General features: G+C 40.9%; 1 protein-coding gene across 26 annotated transcripts in view; it reads right to left on the bottom strand.

The window, feature by feature from the left end:
• Positions 1-25715, bottom strand: part of BBX (BBX high mobility group box domain containing) — a 143251-nt gene that overhangs the window by 88775 nt on the left and 28761 nt on the right. For 3 of the 26 annotated variants that reach the window (XM_041124847.1, XM_030019646.2, XM_030019647.2), the window contains 3 exons: positions 23547-23661; positions 21949-22231; positions 19035-19118 (listed from right to left, as the gene is read on the bottom strand). The exons of 16 other annotated variants lie outside the window; for them this stretch is intronic. The gene's annotated coding sequence lies outside the window, so the exon portion shown is untranslated. Of the gene's footprint in view, positions 1-18303; positions 18322-19034; positions 19119-19413; positions 19488-21948; positions 22461-23546; positions 23662-25715 lie in introns of those variants that run through there. 7 more of the 26 variants (XM_030019643.2, XM_041124849.1, XM_041124850.1 and 4 more) reach the window with 5 other exon arrangements.

The following is a 25715-nucleotide window of genomic DNA, read 5'->3' as shown; positions in this document are numbered from 1 at the left end:
GAAGCGTTTCAGTGGAATGGACGGACAGACAGGCAGGTGTGCAAAATCGCTGCAGCACTCCTACGTCTGGAACTGTAACCACGCCATTTGAGAAGCTGAAGCTACTGTGACTCTAGATGGTTAGTGCTTGGGAGTACAATTTATCTTTCGAGGCTCATTTGTGCTATGTTCAGCTCAACAGGATCCTTATCCTTATTCAATTCTCTTTTAATGCTGACAATAAATTGGAAAAGCATGAATATGCCCTCATAATAGAAAGAAAGAAATAAAATTAATGATAAAATCTTCTCCATTGTTTTGTTTTTAAATCATCTGACAGACTTTAGTATTAAAAAATTAGAGCTCTTTTACAAGAGACTGGAAAACAGTACAGTGAAGAGAAAAATTATGACTATTAATTCTTCTTAATCCTACAGAACACTATCAAATACTGAATGATGATGCATGAGGGAAAACAAAGGAAGTATCAAAGAAATTTTCTTAAATTCTCTCACTCAACAAAATCTTGAAGCACCTCCCCCCCAACACCAAACCAAAAAACCCCCACCCCAAAAACTATAGTGCAGCAAAATACTCAGCACTAAAATACCTTTTCCTACACTGCAGCTGTCAGTTTCAAACACCAGCTAGAGTGGCTACTTCTGTTTTCACACTTTGTGATCAACCAAATTATAAAACACAGTCTAAATCATGGGCCCGGATATTAAAAATATCTATATACACACACCTGCAATTTAGCATTAAGAAATTATTTTGCCCCCAACATGCTGTTCCAGCATCAGCCAACAGCTTTGCAGTCTCTTATTTCCTGGTGTACAAAAATAAATAACATCTCAGAAGTGTTGGCCTAACAGTTATCTTCAAGTTTTGTTGGATAGACTTCCCACAGAAGCCCTAAAGTAGAAAAACAAATGTAAAAAAATTAGATGCTAGGCACTCTGAGAATCTGGAAAAGCACACAAATATGTATCAAATAAATTGCAGGAAAAATATTTTTCCTAGTTAGTTTGGACAAGACTTGTTTTTCACAAGCTCTACATTTACCCACGTTGTTGTGTACATTTAGAAGACCGTGTGCATACCCTGTATCAGGCTTTCTATTAAACCCAGTAGCTATACACACTGAGAGCAGCAGGATTAACCCACGTACAAAAAGGTTACTATCAAGGTAGAATGGCAGGAAAAGAAAATTATCCTTTTCCAAACCTATCTGATGTGTTTGTATCCATAGAAATTTTCAGTGTATCAGCTCTAACAGAGCAAATGGTCTTTACTAAAGGACACCACCCAAGTAAGATTTCTAATCCAAACTAATATGAAGGAAAGTAGGAACTCTCACAGTGAGGCTGCTTTCTTCACAACCCCTCTCAAGTCCGATTTTGTCTCAAAATGGGAGGTACTGCATTTAAATTAAGGAAATAAAGATATTCTAAGTATGATTACAAGTCCACAAAGATGTATTTAAAAACACTCTTACAAGAGTTTTAGAACAAAGCTGCTTTTTTAAAAGGTAAAAAGTAATCCTAATTGCTTTTGCTGTTTCATCTCAAGAATACAACATTATACCACGGTACCAAGTTTTACACACAGATTACACAAACTTGCTATAAATGTATAGATTTGTGATGCTCTGCAATCTTTGATAATTTTCATCCAAGTGTGCCTTCAGTTACATTTTCAGTCCCTTTCTTCCTCTTCAGGTCCATGGAAATCACACAGAAGAGGCAATAGCTCAACTTTCGAGTCAGCCCTCACATAAATTTGGGTGCAATAAAAAGGAGGTGTGCTGGGATGGGAGCATCATCTTACTGTGGATTGAGTGGAGCTTTGCTGGCAAGAAGCCAGGTAGCCCATATGCCTACGTAGGGCCTCATGGCTTTTCCAAAAGCTTTTCCTATTTAGATCCATGAAAATGGACCTGTTTGGATGCTGGTCAGTGATGGCACCCACCCCTTTGAGGAGCCAGCTGTATGAGGAAAACCTTCCTACACAGGCATCCTCAAGGAAGTGTACTCTATCAGTAGGCACCACTCCAGAGTCTTTCCCAAATTCTGGATCTTAATTAGGGAAGTTTGTTATGTTTAGTGCTGCAGGTCATAATGGGCTTTTCCTGTAAAAATCGAGAGGCCATGTGAGCCTGGACAGCGCTGGAGGTGTTGAGAAGGCTCTGCTCCAGTATCTGTATCTAGCTGGCACCCCAGGACATCCATCCTATTCCAGCTTTCTGGAAAACAGGGACACCACCAGTTAACTCCTCTGTGAAGAGTCCCAGTAATGCAGTAATAAGGAGTATTAGGTGTCAGCTAGGGATTATTATTCTCCATTGCCAAATCACATATTTGTTCCTGTACTATACAACAGAAAGCAGCTTTAAATTCACTGCAGGAGTAGCCGTTTATGATGTAACAAATTCAATGATGATCAGTTACCCAAAATTAGTTTCACCGTAACTGTAAGTGGTCAGTTACAAATCACCTGAAAAACAATTCAAACTTAAAGGATGAAAATAAAAAAAAAAAAATCCACGATTTTTTTTTTTTTAAGAAATGCTGATGTCTTGCATCCTTAACTGCTTTGTGCAACCACTCAGGAGATACAAGTATTTATTTTAATATGTAATTACAGAAAGCATCTATATAAGTAATTTCTCCCCTCCTCACAAAAGGCATTTACAGATACCACAGAGCTGTTTCTTAAACATTATTAACTGGAAGGGTGACAGAGAACTGAAGCAACCTGAGTGGGCTGAAGGACAATGTTTTTTTCCCCCTCCATCAATACCACACACAGATCAACTCAACCACTGTCATCCATCAGTCCTGCACCTCTTCCTCAGCACGAGTTCCAACTCTGTAAGCATTCCCAGCATATTAAAGAAAACCACCCATGATAATCATGACTGCCTTGGGAGATTGATGCAGTGGCTGGTCACGACCCTGACAACAATTTCAGTAATTACTGTATTTTTATTAAGAGTTTCAGAAAAGCTACTTTTTAAAGTCTTTGAGGCAGTACCTTTATCTCAGTTTCTTTACTGTTCAGTAAAGAGTTCATTACTCTGAAACAAACTACTTAGGACAGGATGCTGTTGTCTAAAAACAGGCCTTCAGTGCCTGTGAGGACATGAGAAGTGCTGGAGTAGCCGAGACCTTCCCAGGGCCTGGCAGATAGGCCAGCGGACCCCCAGAAGATACCCACCCTTCTGGAGCAGTAGCTGGAGGCCGGGCAGACCATCTGGATTGCCAGTCAATATCCTGGGGACAGGAAAATGACCACCACCCTTCGCGGCAGTGCATTTACACCCTGCTTCCCTGTTCTTTGGTCACCAACTTGTGAGCGCTTACACTTGGGCTCCATTTCAAATACACAAGTCATCCCTGAGGTCAACAGAAGGGAGATTTGGTGGAAAAGTTATGCCTAAGTGTAAATATTCTCAAGATCAAGATTTAAGAGCTGTGGCCTTTGAGCCTTCACTCATTGCAGCACTCCTGTTATCAAAGTTTCACGAGGTCAAGATGGGCTCCACACAGAAGTCCCTGTCATACAAGCTAAAATTTTTTTGTAGAATCTTAAAGCAGAAGGTACAAACAAATAATAATAACAATTATTAGTAGTATTATAAAAAGGATAAAGACCATGGGATGAAGAACAGATTCATTTAGTCTTGGGAAAAAAAAAAGTAATCAGGAGAACCAATTCTTTGTTCTACCACATCCTCTTATTTGAGGGCAGAAAGGTAGGGTAAACTGGCTATAAAAATCCTGATTACACAGAGGCTGCCCCAGAAGAGAAGGAGAGTCATAGGGGAGCACAGTGCACTCAACTATCACACCCTGGTGCACAGCCAAGAGATATGCAGAAGCCAAAACACAGCATGCTAGGAGTTGCCTAAAGCCAACTCGGAACAGGGACGAGCTCCCAGGTAGTTCCAAAAATGCATCAGGAGAAACTACCTTTGCTCTACAAGCTGCTCCGGGGCCAGGCACAGGCAGCAAACTGCACAGCTGGGCAAGCTGTTATCACTGTAGTTAAAATGGGAACTGATTAATTTTCCTTTAGACGTACATATATGAAACTTTCACTTAAGGAGATGAGTCTGCACATTAACACCAGACTTAGCCATGAAAGGTCTTTGGTGATTTTACACTGAAGAACAGTATTTCTGTCTTAAGATGACATGGTAACGCTCAAATCCTCTTCCTAACAGCACATTTTGAAGTTACAGCGTGTTCTGAGGACATCGCATGGCGAGGCACTTTTATCATCTCATAATTAACTGTAATTACTATACAGTCATTTCCAGACTTAAATGTAGTTAACCATTAACCTGTATTTGTAGACCGTATTTGCTGAACAGCATGGTATGTTCCTTCATTCCCCAACGCTATGTAATCGTGCAGTTATAGACCTTATCAGAGTAGTCAACTAAAACAGTTTTTGTGGGGGTTGGAGGAAAGGCCACAGATATCTAGTTATTATTTAAACATTTTTTTAATAAAAAAATGCCATTTTTTTATAAAACTTTGTCAGGAAACAAAAATAAATTAACATGGGACTGCTAATTTTCATGCTTTCTGGACAAACCCCCTCAAACCTCCAGTTCCAGTCCTTGTGCCTATACCAGCATAGGATAAAGTGGCATCAAGACAACTCTTCAAGCTTCCAGCTGGAGTTCCTTACTATGCCTGATCTGTATATGTCTATTAGACAAAAAAGAAAGCATACTTTGAGTCTCCAACATAGTGTAATTTAGTTGTTTTTTCCATAATAATGAATGTATTATTAACATATTTGTAAAGCATTTGCAGTATTCAGCTGTTGTGAAAAAATAATTCAACAATACAGTATAAAGAACACTCTTCAGTATTTATTACCCATTCTAGCAGTGTGGATAGTCAACAACAAAACGCCAAGGATTACTGCAGAACTGTTGTATACACGAAATTATGCATATTTATTCTAGGGTTGGGGTTTTTTGTTGTTTGGGTTTATTGGAGGGGTTTTTTGTTTTGTTTTGTTTTTAAATGAGTAACAGTTAACAGGTTTGTGCAATCACATCTACGGAGCTTGCTCTGTATTCTATCACAAACTGAGGTATTACAGACCTCCACCAACTTTAAAGAAAAGTACTTGATGCAGAAATATACCACAAGATAAATTGAGGTAACTTGTCAATCACACATATGTAATGGCTACTATATTCAAATAAATATCAAGTACTGTATGTGAAGTCTGTTTTGCTGCTCCTTTAAATTTGAGAGGGAGTAACAGAAACGATTTAGAAATTCAGAATACATATCAACTAGTTACCATCAGGACTCTACTTCCACACAGGATCTGCTGCAGCCCATCTCAGGCTGTAAAAGCCCTGCTACAAACAGTTCATCTCTTCGGAAACTCAATCTACAACTTTCAACTGCTTGAGAAAGACTCCTAGCTGCGTGCTTGGCCAGTGTGAGGTGTTACTTCGAGGTGTCTAGCACCACCTTACACAGAGTTTCTGCTGCAACCTCATTTAGGGAACCAAGCTTTATTAAATAAACACGGATTCTTTATCCTCCTTACTGCACATGCAAAAAGCAAATGTGTCATCTTGTCCAGCATGATGCATTGGCACAACCCGTTAAGCAGATTGTTTAGTTGCAAATTACCTGGAAATACTATGCTGGAAAGGAGACAGACTGAGATTATGACTGACTTCAAAGGATTCTCAATAAACCAGTGAAATTAGCACTAGTATCATCCTAAAATGAGGTATTAGTACTAGCAACTGGTATTGAAGTATTTCGGGACTCTTCTCCCATAGGTTTCCTGTTCTGAAGGCCAGGAAGGGTAAAGAAAATGGTAGGAGTTTGGTCACTCTGGTTGGGGAGGACTTCTCTTGCACCGTAGGGTGGCCTAGGCAGTTCCCACACAATGCACTGCAACAGGCTTTTACACCAAATCCAATTCTCAGCAGTACAAAAAGCATTCATCTTAAAGCAGCTTTGGGAGGATGAGGAAATCTAATCCTAGAGGGAACCCCCGTGCCCATGTACAATAGAAATCCCACCCACACCAAAACAATTTTCTGGATGCACATCAAAGAACATCCCCTCTTCAGAACGAACACTAAATATACCCGTCGCAGAACTGTGTCAATATTGGCAGTAGGAAATGAAACCTGACTTCTAAATCTGATGCTGGGAAAGATGCCAGTTGTCAGAAACTTCATGAAAGCCCAAGTACAATGTTACCTGTGCTTCAGCCAATAGTAATACAAGTACAGACCTTTGCAAAATACAAGGTTAAGGCATGCAAATATCCTGGATTTTTGTAGGACCAATTAAAAGTTTTAGGAGCTCTTGTTTAAAGACACATCCAGTTTACAGTTATCTAATCCAATACATAAATGAAAAGGCAAACTTCTTCAAAGACATCTGCAAAGAGTCCTCAACAGGACTTTAAGTTCACAATTAAATCTTACTTCATAGTTAAATGCTTGTATTTGAGCGGAAAACTGTTGCAAGTGGGTAAGAAATATCTGAAGCTTTACTTCTTAATCCTAAATCCAGTAACTTGTTGAAGTAAAACTGCTGTAAAACCTTGTCTCAAACAAAATTCTCCTTTTCATTCAAGTTTCTCAGACTCTGAAGGAGTTTGTTTTGTGGTTTGGGTTTTTTTCTAAATAAACACAACGAAACCCTCATTATCTGTCTCAGCCTGACCATTCTCAGTACTCCCTTCCCTGGGTCTCTGAGGCACAACAAGACATAACATTACCAAGTACACCAGTTGACCGCTCTGAAAATTTACTATACTAAGGGTTGGAACAAAGAATTATCAAAGGGAATGGCTATTCTATCACCACATCATAGTCGATGAACAAGGAAGAAGCAGAAAGGCAGGCAGGCAAGCACAGAGAGTCCTGCAAGCTAGAGAGATCTGCAGACGGATGACGGCACCTTGCTCAGCCTTTTCCCTGCTGCTGTCGGTACTGCTACTTGATTTAATTCAGCCACTTGAGAGAGGAAGTTGAACATAAAATATACCACCGTCACTTGTGCTCCTGACTGCTGCAGCAGCCCAACTAATTCCTGAAATGCCAGATGCCCTCACAGTTGATAACCTGTACACATCCCAGCATGTCACTCGGGGCCCAAGAGAAGGCGAAGAGGGACCAGGCAGAGGCTGGGGGAGATAGGACCAGCACACATGCACACACATGAATGCCTCTCCCTTTGGATAGTTCTAAATAAAATTAAGCCGCTCATGTCATTTCCACTGCCAGATTAGGTCAAGCATAGTAAATTTCCAATTCAGCTCATTCACCTCACTTTGATCCATGCTACATGCTGCCTTCTATTCATATCCACAACCATCACTGACAGCAGCAGGAAAAGCATAAATCCAACAATAAAACACTTTCAAGAGTGATAAGTTAATGGGAACTACAGGATTAGGAGTTTTTTTCTTTAATTTTTAAAAATTTTACTAGTCTGATATTAACATGCTGCAGTGTAATTACTACTACTAATTTTATTTCTCTTGCCGCACATAAGAGATTAGAGCACTGAATTCAGCCAAACCAAGTAAGTTTAAATAGACCGTCATCAGCTTCCTCCCTAGCCTTGCCCCTGAACCTTCCTCCTTGACCTTTCAATTAGGCAAGGCAAGGGATCTCCTTAGAACTATGGCTTTCAAGTAAATAGATAAAAACATGGAAGTCTCAGAAAGCAACTTAAACAGAACATGCAGTTTAACAAATGAAATAATGAAGCAGCAGCAAGAAGGATGGAAATTATTTAAGCAAATACCCAAAACCAGTTTCCTTATTTCAATATTTCTCATCAGTTTTATCATACTCATCAGTTTTATCATTTACAAAACATTAGTCTATTTTAAATTATGAGTCATGCAGTTTCCCTTCAGACCAGTATGAAATTGCTATAGCATGGCTTCTAAACTTACAAATCCCAAAGTATGGGGTCTTGGGGCAGAAAAGAAGGTAGGGAGAAAGGGAAGGATGCCTATGCATGTATATCAAAGCATGCATATTTTGAAAGTGAGAGAGCGACCAAGAGATAGGGGATGTTTGCATATATATGAAGAACTGTATGTATTACATACACATTCTACATGCATAAATAGAAAGTAACTGAAAATCCCCATGTAACAGCTGCTTTTGTATCATGTCTTTGTGACACATCCAAAGAACTAAACCCCAACATAACTGCTGGGTAAACATAAGCCTCGAAAGGGACATAGGTTTGGGTTAAGAAAATTCTAGTCCTGGTTTGCAAAGACTCCATCCACAATTGCATTTTTGGAAGCTAATTCAGAAGGGGGTTTGGACTTATCAACAAGTCTTATGTATTTAAGAGAGAAAAGGGAAAACTTTAGCTGAAGAAACTTCCAAACACGATAGAAGTGGAAAGGCCGGTACACTTGACCCTTAGTTAAAAAGTAGATATATACTCTTAATGTATATTAAGTTTAAAAACAGGACTAGCGCTGTGCTTACAATGAACACTGAAGCACTCAAGCATTACAACTTCAAAGAATAATATAAAATCTTCACAGATCAAGCCATAGTTCAAGGCCAAGTCTCATCTCCATGGGATTCCTGGCTGACAAAAACAATTTTGAAAGAACAGTATCATCAGCCACGTGCACTGTTGTTTTATCCAGCACATACTTTGCAGCAGGAACTGGTCATATTTAATGGCAACTAATGATTCATTATTACACCTCAGAAATAAAAATGGATGTCAGAGAAACAGATGGAGCAACAATGCTACCGCCTCATCATCTAATTACCTTGATAAAGTGACTATATACTTAGTACAGACACTGGTAAATACATGCTTATGGAACTGAAGCAACATTTATGCTATCTCTAAATGACAGGAAGACTACTTAATCCCGAGAATCGTAGGGTGAGTGGACCCTCTGAGTATGCAGTAAAATCTGTAAGGAGTTTGTGGAAACTCTGCCTGGGCCTTAATTTCAATATAGTAGTCTCTTCAAATTTTTTCCAGCCTAACGGGATTCATCCATCCACAAGACGCAAAGAAGAGGCAAAGATAGCGTTATGTTCCTGCTGGTTTGGGTGGGGTTTTTGTGGGTTTTCTTTTTTTGAAAGCTTGCAGAATTGGAGTTCTAACAGCAGAGCTCGACATAAAACCAGGCATCACTTGTAGTCTAGTCAACAAGTAGTACAACTTGTAAAATTAGCTTCTTCACATGTTCATTGCCTCAATAAATCCACCCGGACTTTAAGGAGGTCTGGACCTTTGTCTTGCAAATGCTTTCAAAGTACCCATCAACAAACCTCACAAATTAGTGACTTGTAGAGGTTTATTATCCTGTAACTACTTCAACTCAAACTAAAAACCATGTTAACACTTCCTTCAGTTGCGAGATACATAACCTGTTTATTTTGGTGGATCTCATTCAGTATGGACCAAGAACAGCCCTCTCTTTCCCGTACCAGCTCTTCACCTCCACTGCTTTTTTCAGCTCCTAGTTTACCTACCAGCAGGCTGAAGGAGTCATCTAGTGGCCACAGATAATTCCTGCAGCCTCACCAGCTCCTGCGGTCCAGCTGTCAGGGCAAGACACAAGATTTTTGAACCCTTAAAGCACACATAGCACTAACAAGAGTCTGTTGGCAGGGCTTCAGCTGAAGGTCCAGTATCTGAACCGTGATACAGTCCTAGCAACCATGTTCATGATGTTCCATGTTCATGCTCCCTATCACACCCTAAGTGTTAGTTTCCCACTTCTGGCCCACGGCAAGGCCAAATTCAAGTTCTGTCCTTCCCAAACATGCCTGGGAGTAGACACGGCTGTGTTGTTTCCAACCCATACATAGCTCACTGTTCCTCTTCAGGGGCAGGCAAACAGATTTTCTGAGTAACATTGCTACACATGCAAAGCACCAGTTCAGGTAACAGACTTGCCCACCAATTAAAAAGCGAAGCAGCAGCACAGCAAGCTAACTGATCTTACTCAGTTCCCGTCCCTCCTCTACCACAAACTCACTGCGTAGGTTTGGACAGAGCACCTAAGTATTTAGGCAAGGTATTTCAGTCATGGAAGAACCATTTGCCTAATAACATGCAAAACTCACTAAGAACTGTAATATGTTAAACAGGTATTCAAAGCATGATTTAAAATAACACTTTGATAAACAGTTATTAATATCTATAAAAATCTTATTAAGCTTCATAAAAATATGTAATGCTTTATCAGTTCTCTGTTCAACACCTCCAGTCAGGTAAGCTCCAGAAATTTAAGGCACTATTAATTTTATTGGAAAACCACAAATATTCATCCCTCAGATGAATGGTCATTTCAACTATATTAGAAATAAAAAAGTGAAAAATCAGTACTGATTTTTTACATACACACCTTAGTTTGAAACAAACTCAGATTCTGAACAATTTTTGTTACTCTGTGTTAATTTGTGTCATCTGTTGAGTGACTGAACTGCAGGCACCTGACCAAAGAGCAAGATTGTCTTAAGTTTCTTTTTGTTTCTGGAAATCACTTTGCTGCAACAGTAATGCCAGGCTCTGGAAGAAAGAGTTGCTACTCTTCCTTCACAGAGTAGAGATTGCTGTTTACATCTTTTCTTTTTAAATGCCTGCACTCTTGCTCAGAGATGATTCTAATGCAGTGAGCATCAGGTGTTAAATATCCGCCCCCCAATTTTCTAACGCACACACACTACCTATGCGGTTTAACATCTCATAACTTAATCTTGGCAGCAGTAGCCCCCCCCACCCCCCCGGAAATCAGGAACTGTAAGTTCTTCAGACCTCTCATGGATGCACCAAAAGACTTCCTTAAATTCATACTCAACCTCCCTGTGACTCAGAGCATCTATCTGCCTAAATCACCTCTGTCAGAAAGGTGTCACCTAGCTTTCTTCATCAATCCTATAAATCACTTGGGTAATTCAAGTGAAAAGTGCTGTAAAAGTGCAAATTATCATTATGGTATTGTTAAGGAGCTCTGACCTATTTCAAGCTGCACTTGAAGGTGGAAAACAGTGGTACCACAACTATACTAGCAGGTGAAAAAAAGAAAAATAAGCCTTAATGTCAGAATTAAATAGAGAAGGTTCCTTCAAAGTGGTGTGGTATGAGCAGCAGCTAAGTAATCTTTAAAGCTAGTATTTAGCTCAGCTGCCCTCTGAGCTCAGTAGACAACACCTTCACCTTGCTCATTCACAGGTCTAAAAAATTAAGTGTTGGTCAGATCTGCCTTACATGGAGGACCTGGAGAAAGACTGGCTCTAAAACACATTTATTTCTGTAAGGTAGGGGACACCTTATCCCTTTAGGTCAGTAAACCACCAAGACCTGTTTTCTTCCCACTCACTGCTCAGAGGCCCAGTCACAGAGGTGTCTGGAAGTTAGAAAACAGTTCTGCAGCACTCCGAGGTTTGCACAAGCACACACTAGATCTATTTTTCTGGTTTTTCAATAGGTCTAATTTGTATTGTCAATAAAAATAATATTGATATTCTGCAGTCTTAACTGGCTGTCCTGGTTTCGGCTGGAATAAAGTTAATCTTCTTCTTAGTAGCTGGTATAGTGCTGCGTTTTGGATTTAGGATGAGAATAATTTTGATAACACACTGATGTTTCAGCTGTTGCTAAGCAGTGTTTATACTAATTCAAGGACTTACCAGCTTCTCATACTGCCCTGCCAGTGGAGTCTGGGGGTGCACAAGAAACTGGGAGGGGACACAGCCAGGACAGCTGACTGAAACAAGCCAAAGCGGTATTCCTTACCATATGACATCATGCCCAGTATATAAACTGGGGGGAGTTGGTCAGGGGGCACCTCAACTTGGGGATTGGCTGAGTATCGGTCAGTTGGTGGTCAGCAATTGTATTGTGCATCACTTGTTTTGTATATTCTATTATTATTTTCCCTTCCTTTTCTGTCCTATTAAACCATCTTCATCTCAACCCACAAGTTTTACTTTTTTTTTCGATTCTATCCCCCATCCCAGTGCAGGAGGTGGGGAGTGTGTGAGCAGCTGTGTGGTGCTTAGTTGTCAGCTGGGGTTAAACCACGACACTGGCCCACATCATATGAAGGGCAAGGACACTCTTAAGACTTTCACAAATTTAACTCACTCTAATTTTATTTCTTTATTTTATTTATGTATTTTACATGTAAGATCCTCTTTGGAAAGAGCAATGAAAGAGTGGGTTCACTACTGGTCTAGAACAGCATGCCAAAAAATTTCACTGATGAAACAAACTGTAGACAATAGTAGACGTCTACTGATGTATACCATGTTAGGCCAAGTCACATTGCCCTGTCTCACATCATGCTCTCCATGAACTGCAAAGAATGAATGAGGAACAGTAACAGTCACGCAAGCCCACTCTGTCCTGCTATTACAAGAAAGATGCACACCATTTTTATTATACACATATACATACACACATAGACGTATGCGTTTATGTGTGTATGTATCTATACATACTTTTTTGCAGGTACATGCAAGATAAAAACAAACACCACACAGTAAGCTGGTTTGCAAAGTGTCCAGGCAGAAGAAAAATAGTGGCAGACTGGAATAAAAAGACAAATTGCAAAATACCACAGCCACTCTTAAAATACCTACCTCCCTTTGTGCATTGAAAGTAAAATGTGAAGCTCCTTCTGGAGCTTCTACTGCTTCTTAATATGCATATCAGCCAAAGCATGGCTGTACTTTTGTTAGTGCTGCAAATACCTGGGTTGACATACTTCCTTTTGATAGAAGGTTTATTATATTGATCAGGCTTTTATCATCTCAAAAGACAGACATAATTTGTCTTTCCTAAAGGTCTTACCACACACTACCTGGGAACTTTGGTTAGCTGGGTAGCTGCTCCCCCCCCCCCCTGCCCAAGATGTTTCACAAAGGGATCATATTATACTCATCTTCCAGAGATGGCACAATTTTCCAGAATTATTTCCAGGTATAGTTCAAGGAGGCTGACCATCTTAAAATAAACACATTACTGACTGAAGCCTAAATATCTCAAAACAGCCTCTCTTCGCACCTTAACTACTCAGCAGAAATCTGCTAAACAATATCAGTCAACTGAAGATGCCTTTCTCTAAGGGCCCTGTCCTCCTATCGTTCCTCAGCTTCCTGACCTGCAGGACAAGCTGAAATACCTCTCTCAGAACTGCCAGGAGCAAAGGATTTATCGGCTTTTACATACATTTGTCAACTAATACTGCAGGAAATTTAATCAGAAGCAACAGTGTAAATTGCTGGTAATATTTAAAATACATTCACTTATTCTGAAAGCTCAGCCAGAAAGTACCTTTTTTCCTCTGCCTAACCACCACTTCACCAATGCAGCAATCTGGATTCCTTGTCTCACTAGAGGTCCACCAGAGAGCAGATGTCCCCTACCCGCAGTGAACATTTCCAGGTGGAGATTCAGAATTCACAGAGCAGAGACTCCAAGTCAGACATTCAGTGAAAGCCCAGCATCTAATTCAGAAAGCCTCTACCACATTCCTGTGATCATTTTGAATAAACCATGAACACCACCACAGATGGGAAGACCTCAGTTGTGTTGTTAGAATATGTCATAGTCTTTTCAAATGGGGCCTGGCTAGCTGGCTGCCTTCTTGCAGCCTTGAAGGGGGAGGAAATAGCTTAAATCTAGTAATTCTTTATTGGCCCTGACTAACAAGAACCTGCTTCTTCAGTGAGTTCCACCAACACGGGAGGTATTACTGCTGACTGAGATTTTGCCAATGTGCAGAGGCCCACATGGAATTTGCTTGCAGTTTTACCCAAGAAACTTCTGAGTGTTTACACACCTGATTGCTACTTCTGAGTTACTCCATACATTAACAAGCTTCAAGGGGCACCATGGGTCACAAAAAGAAAGTAACTTAGACAAGTATGGAACACTTACAGCCACATTTTAAACTTAAGAATCATACATTCTTGTAGCCAGCTGGGAACAGGAAAACTCAAATTATTTTCACTTCTCTTACAGTTTCACTTTTGAATTAGTTTGGAAACAAATATTTTGCTAGAACATCTGCATAAAGATATCCCTTCAATTTGAAAGTATTTTAACCTCCTGATATCATAAAACCACTTTACCGTACAGTAGTGATCTAACAGATAAAAGGGGAGGGATCCATTTTGAGTAGCTTCACTCTGCAGTGGATCCTGCCCATCTTCAGTTGAAATGCACAAGTTTTTCTGGTAGCACCTTTTGGGGGGTGGGTGGAAAGTCCCCTGTGAAGCATTAGCCCTTATTACAAAAAACATGTCCCACCACACTCAAGTTTCACATCTGAAAAATCCCAGATGCTGCCAGGGTTTCAACTCAGGTTAGCTAGCCATCAGGGAAGACTACGACCCGCGGCAGTACACCACACCAGCTCCCTGCACCACCCCTCCACAGCTGTGACAGCACTTCCCAGTGAAGCTCTCCCAGTATCATCCCGGACAGAAGGCCGTGGAGAACACTGCAGCCATTACAGCATGTCCATGCAGAGGGTGGACACAACACTCTTAGAAGGTGCTGCAACAGGGGCAGTGACTCCATGTCCTCACCAACAGAGGCTGTGTACTTCCAGAACCATGGTTATGGCCCAGATGCATCAGCTGTGGAGGTGTTAGGTCCCTTGTATTTTGCTGTAATTTGCCTAACAAAGAAAGCATTACTTTTGTGATTTACTCTCATTAACTAGCTTCTCCAATTACAGAAAGAGGAGGGAGACTTATTTTTCCCTCCAAAAGAAAGATACAATCAAACCGAACTGCCAAAAATTTTTATTTTTTTTTTTATGCTTGGGATTCTAGGTAGTTCTTTCAATCCTTCTGCTTTTATAAAAGCCAACTGAATTTCACGCTGTGCAGGCTTGATAGGAACATTTAAATAAAGTTTTCTTTCTCGTCCTGAAACTATCATTCCTTTTGTTCCTCTCCCACAAATACAATTTTTGTTTTGTATAAAGTTTTCATTGGACAGCATCGTTTTGTAGCTTCAGGTACTCTAAAGTATTACTCAAAAATCTGAAGAGTCAGTGTGCCACATTTTGCTATGGGTTTTCAGTTTACTTTGGTAGGGCAAGGGAAGGAGTAGAGATGGTATTTTCAACTCTTAACTCTACTATCTGAACAACTTCCAAGCAAAGCAAACATCGATCCTTTAATCCCTTGTCAAAATCCACTAGCATGGATTCCTGTACTTGCACGGAGTATCACAGAGGGTAACAAGGTCCTGAACAAATGCACCCATCTCCACTAGCAAATCTCAAAATTGGATCTTTATCTTGGGATGTAACATTCGACTACCCTAGCCAAAACACAGCCCCAGGGAATTCATGTAGAAATACTTATTGCCGCTTTTTGCCAGCACCTAACACACATAACAAAAGCTTGAAAACCACTAACAAAAACTTCCTGCACTCCACAAATCACACACAAGCAACAATCACCCTGCTATTTAAAAAACAAACAAAAAATACTATAGTACGGGCCACAGATACATACTCTTCTTACAGGCCACTGGAGGAGAAGCTACCTTCTCTTTTAGATATTCTGCCACTAGTCAAGATCTCAAGAGTAACTGATCATATGAACAATCTACAGCACCAGCTCCAGACTTAAAAATGTAACCAGCACCTTGAATCTGTAGTAAACTGGTATTCTGCATCCACAGAGAGCTACCTTGCTAAAATCACTTATCAAACACACTCACTGAAAGTCCCATGCAACTTTTAAGAACAGCACAACATGTAGCATGCTATGCTGCTTCACTCGAAGGAAAGCTATGCAAGGTAGCACCTACTTCAGAAAGGATCACAGGAGAAAGATAAAAGCAACATCACAATTAAGACATGTTATCTTCAGCATCAGTAACCAACTGATGCTATCTGGACTGGAAGCTATCCAGACTGCAAAATCACATTTAAAAGATGCATATATGTCCCCAGTAGAAGAGATATAGACAACAGTGGTCTATTTCTGGAGATATATCCTCCTTCTCTTGCATTTTACTTAGCCTGCCCTTAAGGCTCTAGCTTGACAAGCAGTAAGATAGCATAAGCCAGCTCTGAAGCCAAAAGCAGTCCTGTCCCCTTATCCTGCTTCTATTCCCCACGCTCCTGGACCCCTTTTTTGGGGCAACAGAGCCGTTCAGTTCTCTGGTCTCATTCATGACACAATATATGATCCACCCAATGGAGGTCAGTTCTATCGTTAGTGGACAGAAGAAGTTAAGCTAATAAAACCCATCAATTTTAGCTATGATCTGTCCTCCAGTCCAGTTCATTACACAACTGGAAAAACACTAGCACGGCCCCATGGGGTAGGATGCAGGTATCTGAGGCTGGGACTGTTTCTTTCAGTGACAGTGCTGCCATTTAAACATGGTGCTTCACTATTACCTCTGTCAAATAAGTCTTATTCACTTCTTTGTCAGGGAGCTGCAGTTCAAATAACGTATCTTCTATCTATGTTGAAGATGAGGTCAGCATTACACATGTAATGAACAGAAGGTGAAAAAAGACTCTGGGAGCCATACCCTTCACTCTTCTCTTCATGCCTACAAATCAAGAGCCCTTATTAATACCCTTGCAATCTCTCCAACAGAAGGATTGAACTTGCAGACAGAACTTCCCATCCCCCTCCAGTGCACTCCAAAATAAATTAACAAATTTCCACAAGTTAACAGAAGACCAGGTTGCCGAAATGTGACACAGAAGTAGCAAATGCTTTGACCCTAGCTGTCAGCAAGGCTGGCAAATCAGTTATAAGCACAAAATTTAGAGCCACTGGTACGAACTCCTGACTCTACTGTTACACGCTGGACTTTTTTACAACAGCCTCCTATCAATCAGAATGAAAATTTTGAAAATAAGTACAAAATGAGTAAAACAGCACAGAAGTCCAGCAGCTGTTGGGCTTGATGCTTAACATCACGTCTGTGTTCTCAGTGCTGCAGAGTTCCTCTACTGGCAGAACACGAGTAAAAAGGTAGTAACTTTGGCAAATAAGAGTTGGGTACTTGGGCCCACATGGGAAATACACTTGCATCTATAGGATAAGCACATTTCTCACCCATTTCTTGTGGAAACATTAGCATTATCTTTAGAATCAACACACTGAGGCAAAGGGGCATGCATCATCTTTCTAACAGACCAATATGAACAGCACATAAAACGTCTTTAATCGTGGTTTTATCCCTCAGAGTGATGCCATAACACAGGGTTAATTTCTTGAGCACAAGTCTATAGCAAGAAGTAGATATAACAGCAATGAATTTACAGATTGCATGGAGGCAAAACCAGGCAGTGCAGTATACCCAGCACCTGAAACCAAACACAAAAGATGCAGGGCCATACATGAGTGGAAGTTTTATTATTACTTCCTATACAATGCTCTTCCACCACTACCACAGACAGGCCACAGACTGGGCAACAGAAGTCATTTGTTGTTTTTCTTTTGACCTTAAACATTTATCTACAAAGCTTTTCAATTACAAGTGGTAAGTGTGGCCCAGTAATACAACACACTCTTAAGAAAATACGCTCCTACTTGCCCTGCAACTGAAAGAAGCTGTGCTAATTTCCACCAAGGAAAAAAGGATAGTCGGTCATGCCCAAAAATGTTACCACAAATCAAACCCCAGTTTCTAATTTACCATACCTCTTTCATTTTCCATAAAAATGCATCAAACTTTGAAATCGAAGTTTCCCTGGAACTGTTTTCCGCACAGCTACTGAGGAACTTCACTGGAAGAGAGGTGTGCCCCACTCCTACAACTAATCAAAGACTAAATTTATTTCATTTTATAGCAGAACCAATAACTTCAACTCAGCATCACCAAAACCAGCTACTCAAAGTGTGCACTCTGGTCTGGATCAAGAGCACAAGCAATTCTGGTCAGGCCTCAGAGGTTGGGACACATCGTACCTCCCTTGATCCTGAACAAGATCCTTGATTTCTTCCTATTGTTCCTTGTCACCTGGGAAGCAGCTGAGACCTGAGGCAGTACCCTGTAGCTATGATGGCAACATCCAACACCGGCTGGCCCACCACAGCTACGCTTTTTGAGTGGCTTCCTATGAAGAGTCCTCTGCAAAATCACTCAGGGCACCTCAGTCAGAATGAGCAAAGTTGTCCCATTAACCTGACTGTTAACAGGCAGTAATGAGAAGGCAGCAAAAGAAGGACCACAACACAAAGTAAGTAGCTACCTGCCACCAGTTATGGATTAATGATTTTAGAGCTCCATTAGAAGTTACACAGAGAACGATGCTCACCTGTTTAAGAAGCTGAAAGTTGTTTAATGAACCTGTGGTATTTACATTCTTCACTCGATAAAGAAAAATAATTTAAAAAAAAAAAAAATTTGCAACAATGTAAGAAGACACCTTTCTATACAAGTTGCCCGTTTGTTGCAACTGAGATAGTCTTCTGAACAATCTGCTTTCTCTCAACCAACCTGGCTTCCATCCTGAGAGATGCTCAGCAACTGTAAAAAGAATTTTGTTTTTTTCCTTTTTGTTTTTTCTGTGTGTAATTTTATTTCCACACATTATAAAATCATGTCATTCCTTCATATACATCACATTATTCTAGACCTGCAGTTACTACTAAATCACTGTAAAGTTTCTTTCTGGCATTCAATTGGTCTAAAAGTTCTGAAACTACCTATCCGACTGTTTTTTCTATCGTAAGTTGTTTGGAGCGAACCTTGCCTTTATCATTTGTCCTTTATGGCTCTATTTGTGCCCTATCTATCTACACTTTTCAATGAAAGAAAAACAAACTTACACACTATAAACTTTCATTGACTACAGTTCTTCGCTACAGCAAAATCCATCATTTCCTGAGTAAACTCCATTACAGTATTAGTAGGAGCAAAAGCATCTAATCAGAGAGCATAACAACATAATTGCTCATTTCTTGTAATTGAGCCAGGGTAGGTTGCGAGTCTCGGTTCCACCTCCAACAACTCCCTGGACCTACGAGACGTAAAACCAGCACTCACCTCCTTCGCCTTCCACAGTCACAGAGCTGGCACAGAAATGTTTTCGGTGCAGCAGTCTACCATTCTGCCTACAGCTCTGGTTCGCTGCAACAGAACAAAATCACCATGATACCGCTTTTCCAGCTCGGCGTGTTAGCCTGTCAGAAAGAGAGCCTGCAGCCACCCACAAAAATTAACTCCAGACCGATGAAAATAACTCTTTCAGGGGAGGAGGCACGGCGTTTTGAGGAAAATGAAAAGCAGGAAGCTGATCTCAGCAGCGCAGGGAGCACGGACGGGGCGGAGCAGAGGCACGGAGAGAGGAAAAGTGGAGCAAAGACTCGCCGCTTATAGCTGGGCTTTGGCACTACGGCCAAATACCGCCGCATTACTGACATACCAGCCTCACGGCTAACGCGAGCGCCAACGACACCCCCGCCCGCACACGCAGACCCCCACCTCCGCGCGCGTGTGTGTGTGCGTGTCTGTGTGTGTGTGTGTGTGCGTGTCTGTGTGCGCTCCCCCCCCGCCCGGGCGGGCCGACGTCAGCGGCGGCGCGCGCCCCGCGCAGCGGCACTCACCGCGCAGGTAGCGGCCGCCCACCCGTGCCGCCTTCCCCGCTGCCACCGCCGGCCCCCGGCCACCAAGCGCCCTCGGACGCTGCCCCGCTCTCGCCCCGGCCCAGATGAGGGCTGCCCGCGGGCGCCACGCCGCCGAGCCCGCTTTCACGCGTGAGCCGCTTCGAAAAGGCATGTCCTGCAGGACGGATTCACGGTCCTGCTCCTGCAACTGGAGGAAACTCTTAAAAACAACACACGATGCTATCTTCTGACAGATCGAACTGCCGTGTTTTGCGCGTAACTAACTTCCTTTGATGAAGTTATATAAAAAAAAAATACAAAAAATAAAAAAAAAACGGGGGGGGGGATTCTTTAGGAAAGCAGCTTCGAGAACCACAAGGCTTTTCAGGCTAAAATTCAAACGGACACCAAGCTGGGCTTTAACTCAGTAACAGCATCTCCTGCTCAGCGTGAACCTTCTCTCCCAAAGGTGTACGGTAGCCCCACCGAGGCCCCCCTTCCCGGGGGACGGCAGGCCGCAGGAGCTGGCTCCCCCCAGGAGGGCCGATTCTGCTCCTGCAGCGCCGGGCTCCCCTGCCCTCTGCAAGCGTCGGGCTGCATCCACTGCTTGCTGTGCTGTCCCCACCTTCCTCAGGAGCGAGCTTTGTTCGCATCTTTAGGATGGCATTACAAAAACCCACGTAAAACAGAGCGGTACGTAACATTCGAAATAAAGGGGAGTTCGGAAAATGAAAGTGTCGAGGTAAAGCTAAAAAGATACAAGGCAGGGTGGACTGACTACCATGGGAGCCATCAGCTGTTGTTTCAAAAGAAGAATTAAAACTGATAATGGAAAACAGCATGTCAATGGATCAGCCTAACACTCACACAGCCAGGATCTGATCTGTACCTCTCAATTAAAAGAAGATAATCCCTATTCGTTTATGGGGTTTTTTTAAATGAGACCATGGAGATAACCACGGAGAGTACTGGGACACTTGTCTTACTGTCTTTCAGGTCTGAATGTTACGCCTCATTAGCTCTGCATGGCAAGATTTGCAGCTATTTTGCACCGGGGGGTACAGAGGGGACACGGGACCAAAACAAAACAAAATAGTACATCAGTTTAAGTCAAGTTCTTAACACTTTTTAAAATCCTGTCTGATGTCCTCTACGCTAGTACTGACAGGAGAAGGGAAAAGAGAAGCAAGGTGGCCAACCAATTTGATCTTTACCACTTCTTCCATGTATTTTCTCTTGTCTGCTCAACATGGGAACCTGTAGTATGTCTTTAACAGACATTTGGAAGATCCCATTCCAGAAGCTTATGAAACCCAGCAACTTTTAACAAAGCATTGAATGACTCCTTTGAAATTCACTGTGCCTTTTTCACTTTTTGACACTGTTTCAAAGTATGTCCTATACTCAGTCTGTAGTCAAATCCAGACTGAGCTGGAGATGAAACCACACCTCTCTCCCTATCTCTCTGCAGAGCCTGGCGGCCTTCACTTCCAGAAGTGGACAGACATGTCCCATGCCTTCGTCTTCAGCCTTCCCAGTTCACAGTCCACCTTTGGTGACTGAAGTTACATTAACTCCACAGGCTGTAAGTTGAAGGTCACTGATGCAGACATACATTCCTATCTACAGCTACTCTGATGGAGCTAACTGCTCCAATGGAGTGGATGCAAAGCCTCATTGCAGCAGTATCTTCAGGTGCTGCAGCAGCATCAGCACAGCCACAAGGAGACTAAAGGCAGCCTACATCTCAGCATGCAGACGAGGCCAGCCAGTGTATGAGCAGCAACTCGCCAGATCCTATCCACCTTAATCTCAATGCCATGTCTGCACTAGTGTCCATGTAGTTTGGCAGCTTTATCCCTTTTTATTCATATACTAAGACACTCTAGTTTCACTTTCAGGAGAACTTACTCGTTCTTGTTGGGGAAACTATTAGCACTGAAGTGACATAGAGCTGCTTCCTTACTAAGAAAACATACAGTTTAAAGCCAGAACTATATCAGAAGTGGGAATGTAATTTATACACTCAGCTGAACAGATTTAGTGAGTATTAAAACCAAGAATCCACAAAACCTGCATGGGATATCGTGGTGGCAGTGGTGTGCGGACCAACAGCAGGCAAGGTTAAAATACAGGTAAGAGCTCAACTTAAGAGAAACAGCAAAGATATTCCCAAACCTTTTCTGATACAATTACTGTTACATAAACGCTTAGGCTTCTCTTCAAATCAAAACCAATACCTGTACAGCCTCACTCACAGCTCTGGGAGTCCAGCACATCAGAGAGACATGAGCTCACAAGTCCACCTCCAATCCCAGAATTATTCTGTGTATTTCAGAGAAGCTGGTTCCTACCTGCTTTATAGAAGGGAGATTCTACAGCACCGAGTACTGGTTTTCCCCTGCTATTCAAGCTGGTACTTGGTTTTGAAATGGCACTTCTCAGTTCTCACAAATACTGGTCAGGTATGCTGTTGCTACAGTGTACTAGCCTCCTTCCTCCTCTCTACTTCTTCAGTTCAAGTACATGTGTACACCAGTGAGAGTATTTCATTAGATACAGAAGAGCAATCTCTGGCACTCTTGACATGACAGCCAAAGACAATTTATTCCAGCAACACAGAAAACACCAGAAGCACTAAAAAAAAAAAAAATAAAATTATTCTTAGTTAGTAAATAAAAATCATTAACCAATTTATGAGGTTCACTAACAAATCACTTAAGGCACATCTTCAGCAGTGTACATCTTTAACAACAAAGGCACATCTTCAGTCTATCTTGACTTAGTAACACCCTAACCACTCTCATACATGTTTTTAAGTAACTTGCTATTACTTATTTTTTGTAAGTGTTCTGAAAGACCCTCCTCTATCAGCCCACTTCAGTCTTTTACTGTTGAAAGCACTTCATCCTTGAGATGATAGGTCATACAAAGAAAAAGTTGGAGAGACATCAGCTGAAGTATTGCATTGTTTTCAGTACAAAAAGCTCCATTTCTTTAATGGAGAAAGGCCCTGCCTTTCTACGCAAGAAACTTCCTTGAGAAATTAGAGTAGCATCTGCTTGTACTTCAAATAATTATTCTCTGCTTCTTTGCCCCTCCCAAGTTTCCTTGACTGAGGTCATGAAAAATAACAAGTACATTTTAAAATCAAAGTGTACCATTTGTAGGATTTCAGGGGCAGGACTGCAAAAGTCATTATTAGGCAACCATTCTTCTCAAAGTGAAACAGTTTGTGCTTAACGCTACCAAACAGTTAGACTTCTGTCATTATCTTTGCTGGCTAGTGTTATTACCCTGTCCAGAGGTCTCTGACTTCAGTATAGATACAGCGTTACATCAGCAGTTTTTACACTGCAGTCATTATTTCCTACGGGTCTGCAAAAGTAACTAAGAAGATTAGTCCATTGTTGGTAGGCTTACATTCATTTTTCAGTCATCCATATCATCTACAGGACACTTTTTTAGTGTTGTTAAAGTAATTAAAAAAAAGTTGAAAACCCACTACTTTAAATTGAGTCAGCTTTTCTTGCAAGGAGAATACAAATTTTTTGAAAGCTTGAAAATGGTCATGAAAAGGGATCATCTAGCACATAATCATCTATTTATCATCAATTTAGCTACCTGACAAGATGAAAACCTACATCAGAAAGAAGGCATGAAGTAGGAAGTAGCAAGCACCTATAAGTGTCTGCACTCCTGTGCTTTAAACTCATTCACACACACTTAGAAGTCCAGGCACTTCCAATCAAGTAGTTATTCTGTACTGTTTTAACAGTAACTTGAAATTTTTGTATTGCTTAAGCTACAGCTGTCAAAATTCATTTATATGTGACAGTTTCTGACCTCTCATTCTCTACATTAAAGGCAGATGGAGATTAAGCACAAAATTATCTCTACATTTATTTAAAACAAGCCAACCTGGATATAGTTTGATCACAAATTTACTCACTCCATCAGTACATCTATCTTCTGAACTGACATGACAGGATGACTTCTCCTGGCTTGTTAGTCTGGTACTTTATGAGCATTAAAATTACTTAGAAAATGACCAAGATGGGGAAGACCTGGTGAAAGAAGATACAAAGGGAAAAAGTAACACTGATGAATTGTGCATGGCTGAAAGCTTTCTCCTGCTAACCAACAAGGAAATATAACAGCAAACAATCAAAGAAACAAACAAACATTTTGAGAGGATATATAAAACACTCCAAAACTTAACCTGGAAGTGACTGTCAGTGAAGACATCCAAACAATTCCCCCATCAATCAAATTTGCACTATCAGTCTACTACTGTAATCTTGCCTCCTGTAAAATTCACAAGAGAATTGTGCTCACATACACATACAGAGTTTGCAGTAGTATCAGTAAATTATCATCTCCACTGAAGCTCCATGTTTTATTCCAATCCCATGAAGAAATACAATATTAATCACTAAATCTAAACAAAGTCACTACTCAGCTCAAAATGGATACAATCTCACAATCCAAGGCTTACATAACTCTGCAATACTACACGGTTAATAACACCAAACAGAAAAATTAATTCATAAAACATTCCAGAAAACACCATCAACAATCTGTGTATTCAGAAACAGCAGAATCACCATTTTAATTATTCCTAGATCTCAGCACTTCTAAGAAGTTGTATCACATATTTTCATATATGCACATGCACACACAAAAGCTTTCTGAGCTATGTAGTATATTAACAGCATACATGCAACAGCAGATTTCCATCACCAGAAAGCCACTGCCCCGTTACCTACTACACACACCTACACATCACAAGTGTCAGAACAGCTTTAGGTACAAATGTCATACCTAAAAAATGTGTAAAATACCCAAGCCAAAAGTCCTACCACAAGCAGCATGCTGTCCCTTCCTATCCCTCCCCCACACCGTTATCCCGAGACGTTAAATCCCAGTTCTTTTCTCCTATAGGTGGAAAGCACTCAGATACTACATACAATGTGGCAGAATAAATCCTAACACTGCTGCCTCTTTCTAGCTTTATTACCAGAACAAGATACTGGCACGTTTAGAGATGCAGAAGTTTACTTTCCACAATGTAAAAATCACGCATTACCTGTAGCACAAAAAACCCACCACATTTCCAATATCAAAATTTCTTAAAATTAGGAGGGTTTTGTCTAGTTTTTGCTTTACAAATAATGAGAGCTGTTCTCCATGAGATTAAAATGCAGAACAGACTTTTTAAAAGAAAACTGCATTAGTATAATCTTCTCTATTTTCTAGTTCTATCAGAAACAATTTATTAGAAAGACATGTACTTCTGGCTTCTAAAAGAACCCAGTTTTCTTCCTAGATGTACTGCTGCAATATTCTGTAAGCATATTCTTAAAAGAGATACGAAGGTTCAAAGAGCAGTTGCAAAGAAAGCTATTTCACTCTGCTAATTTGCATCAAGTTTTATGGTTCCCATCCTCCCTCCTAAATGGAAAACTAACTGTGATAAAACATCAAGCCCAATTAGAAACAGCCACTACACACAACTATTTATTTGAATTATTTCCTTTAGAGTACATTTAATTGTTTTTACAGAATCCTTTAGTGTTTGGGCCAAATATTGTCATCTTTTCTTCAGAAAAAAAAAAACTTCCTCCAGCTTCACATCTCATTCACCAAGTACTTCACTGAATTCAAATCTGGACAGATATAAAAATAAATCTTTCAAATGTAATTTATTTTAGTGAAATGCTGGAAAACCACTATGGCATCCCGAGTTCTGCATTCAGGATACACTTGTGATTTTCTTCAGGTTACAGTATAAGCTTGCACATTAGAAAGCCCAAGTTTGGCACTTATTTGAATGTTAATTATTGAGACGGTGATCAAGTGCAATGTAGGACTTTAGCACCAGAACTAGAGCTCAGATTTTTGGAGCTTGGTCCCACTGGTATCACATTTGCCAAAATCCTGAAGTTTAGCTTCATTTTGGGCGGTAATCTATGATCCGTTCCTTTCAGATTTCAGGGCCAAAAATCTGACAGACCTCTGTAGGCACTGGAAAAAGTTGGGGGACGAAGCGGGCAAGATTTAGAAAACAGGCAAGTGACTTAAAGAAATGTGTTTTGTCCACATCTGTGGACGGCTGGTG

Source organism: Aquila chrysaetos, chromosome 7, assembly GCF_900496995.4.
Source record: "Aquila chrysaetos chrysaetos chromosome 7, bAquChr1.4, whole genome shotgun sequence".
NCBI classification, from domain to species: Eukaryota; Metazoa; Chordata; class Aves; order Accipitriformes; family Accipitridae; genus Aquila; species Aquila chrysaetos.
Note: the sequence above shows the minus strand (reverse complement) of the source record. Positions and strands in the feature narration are given on the sequence as shown.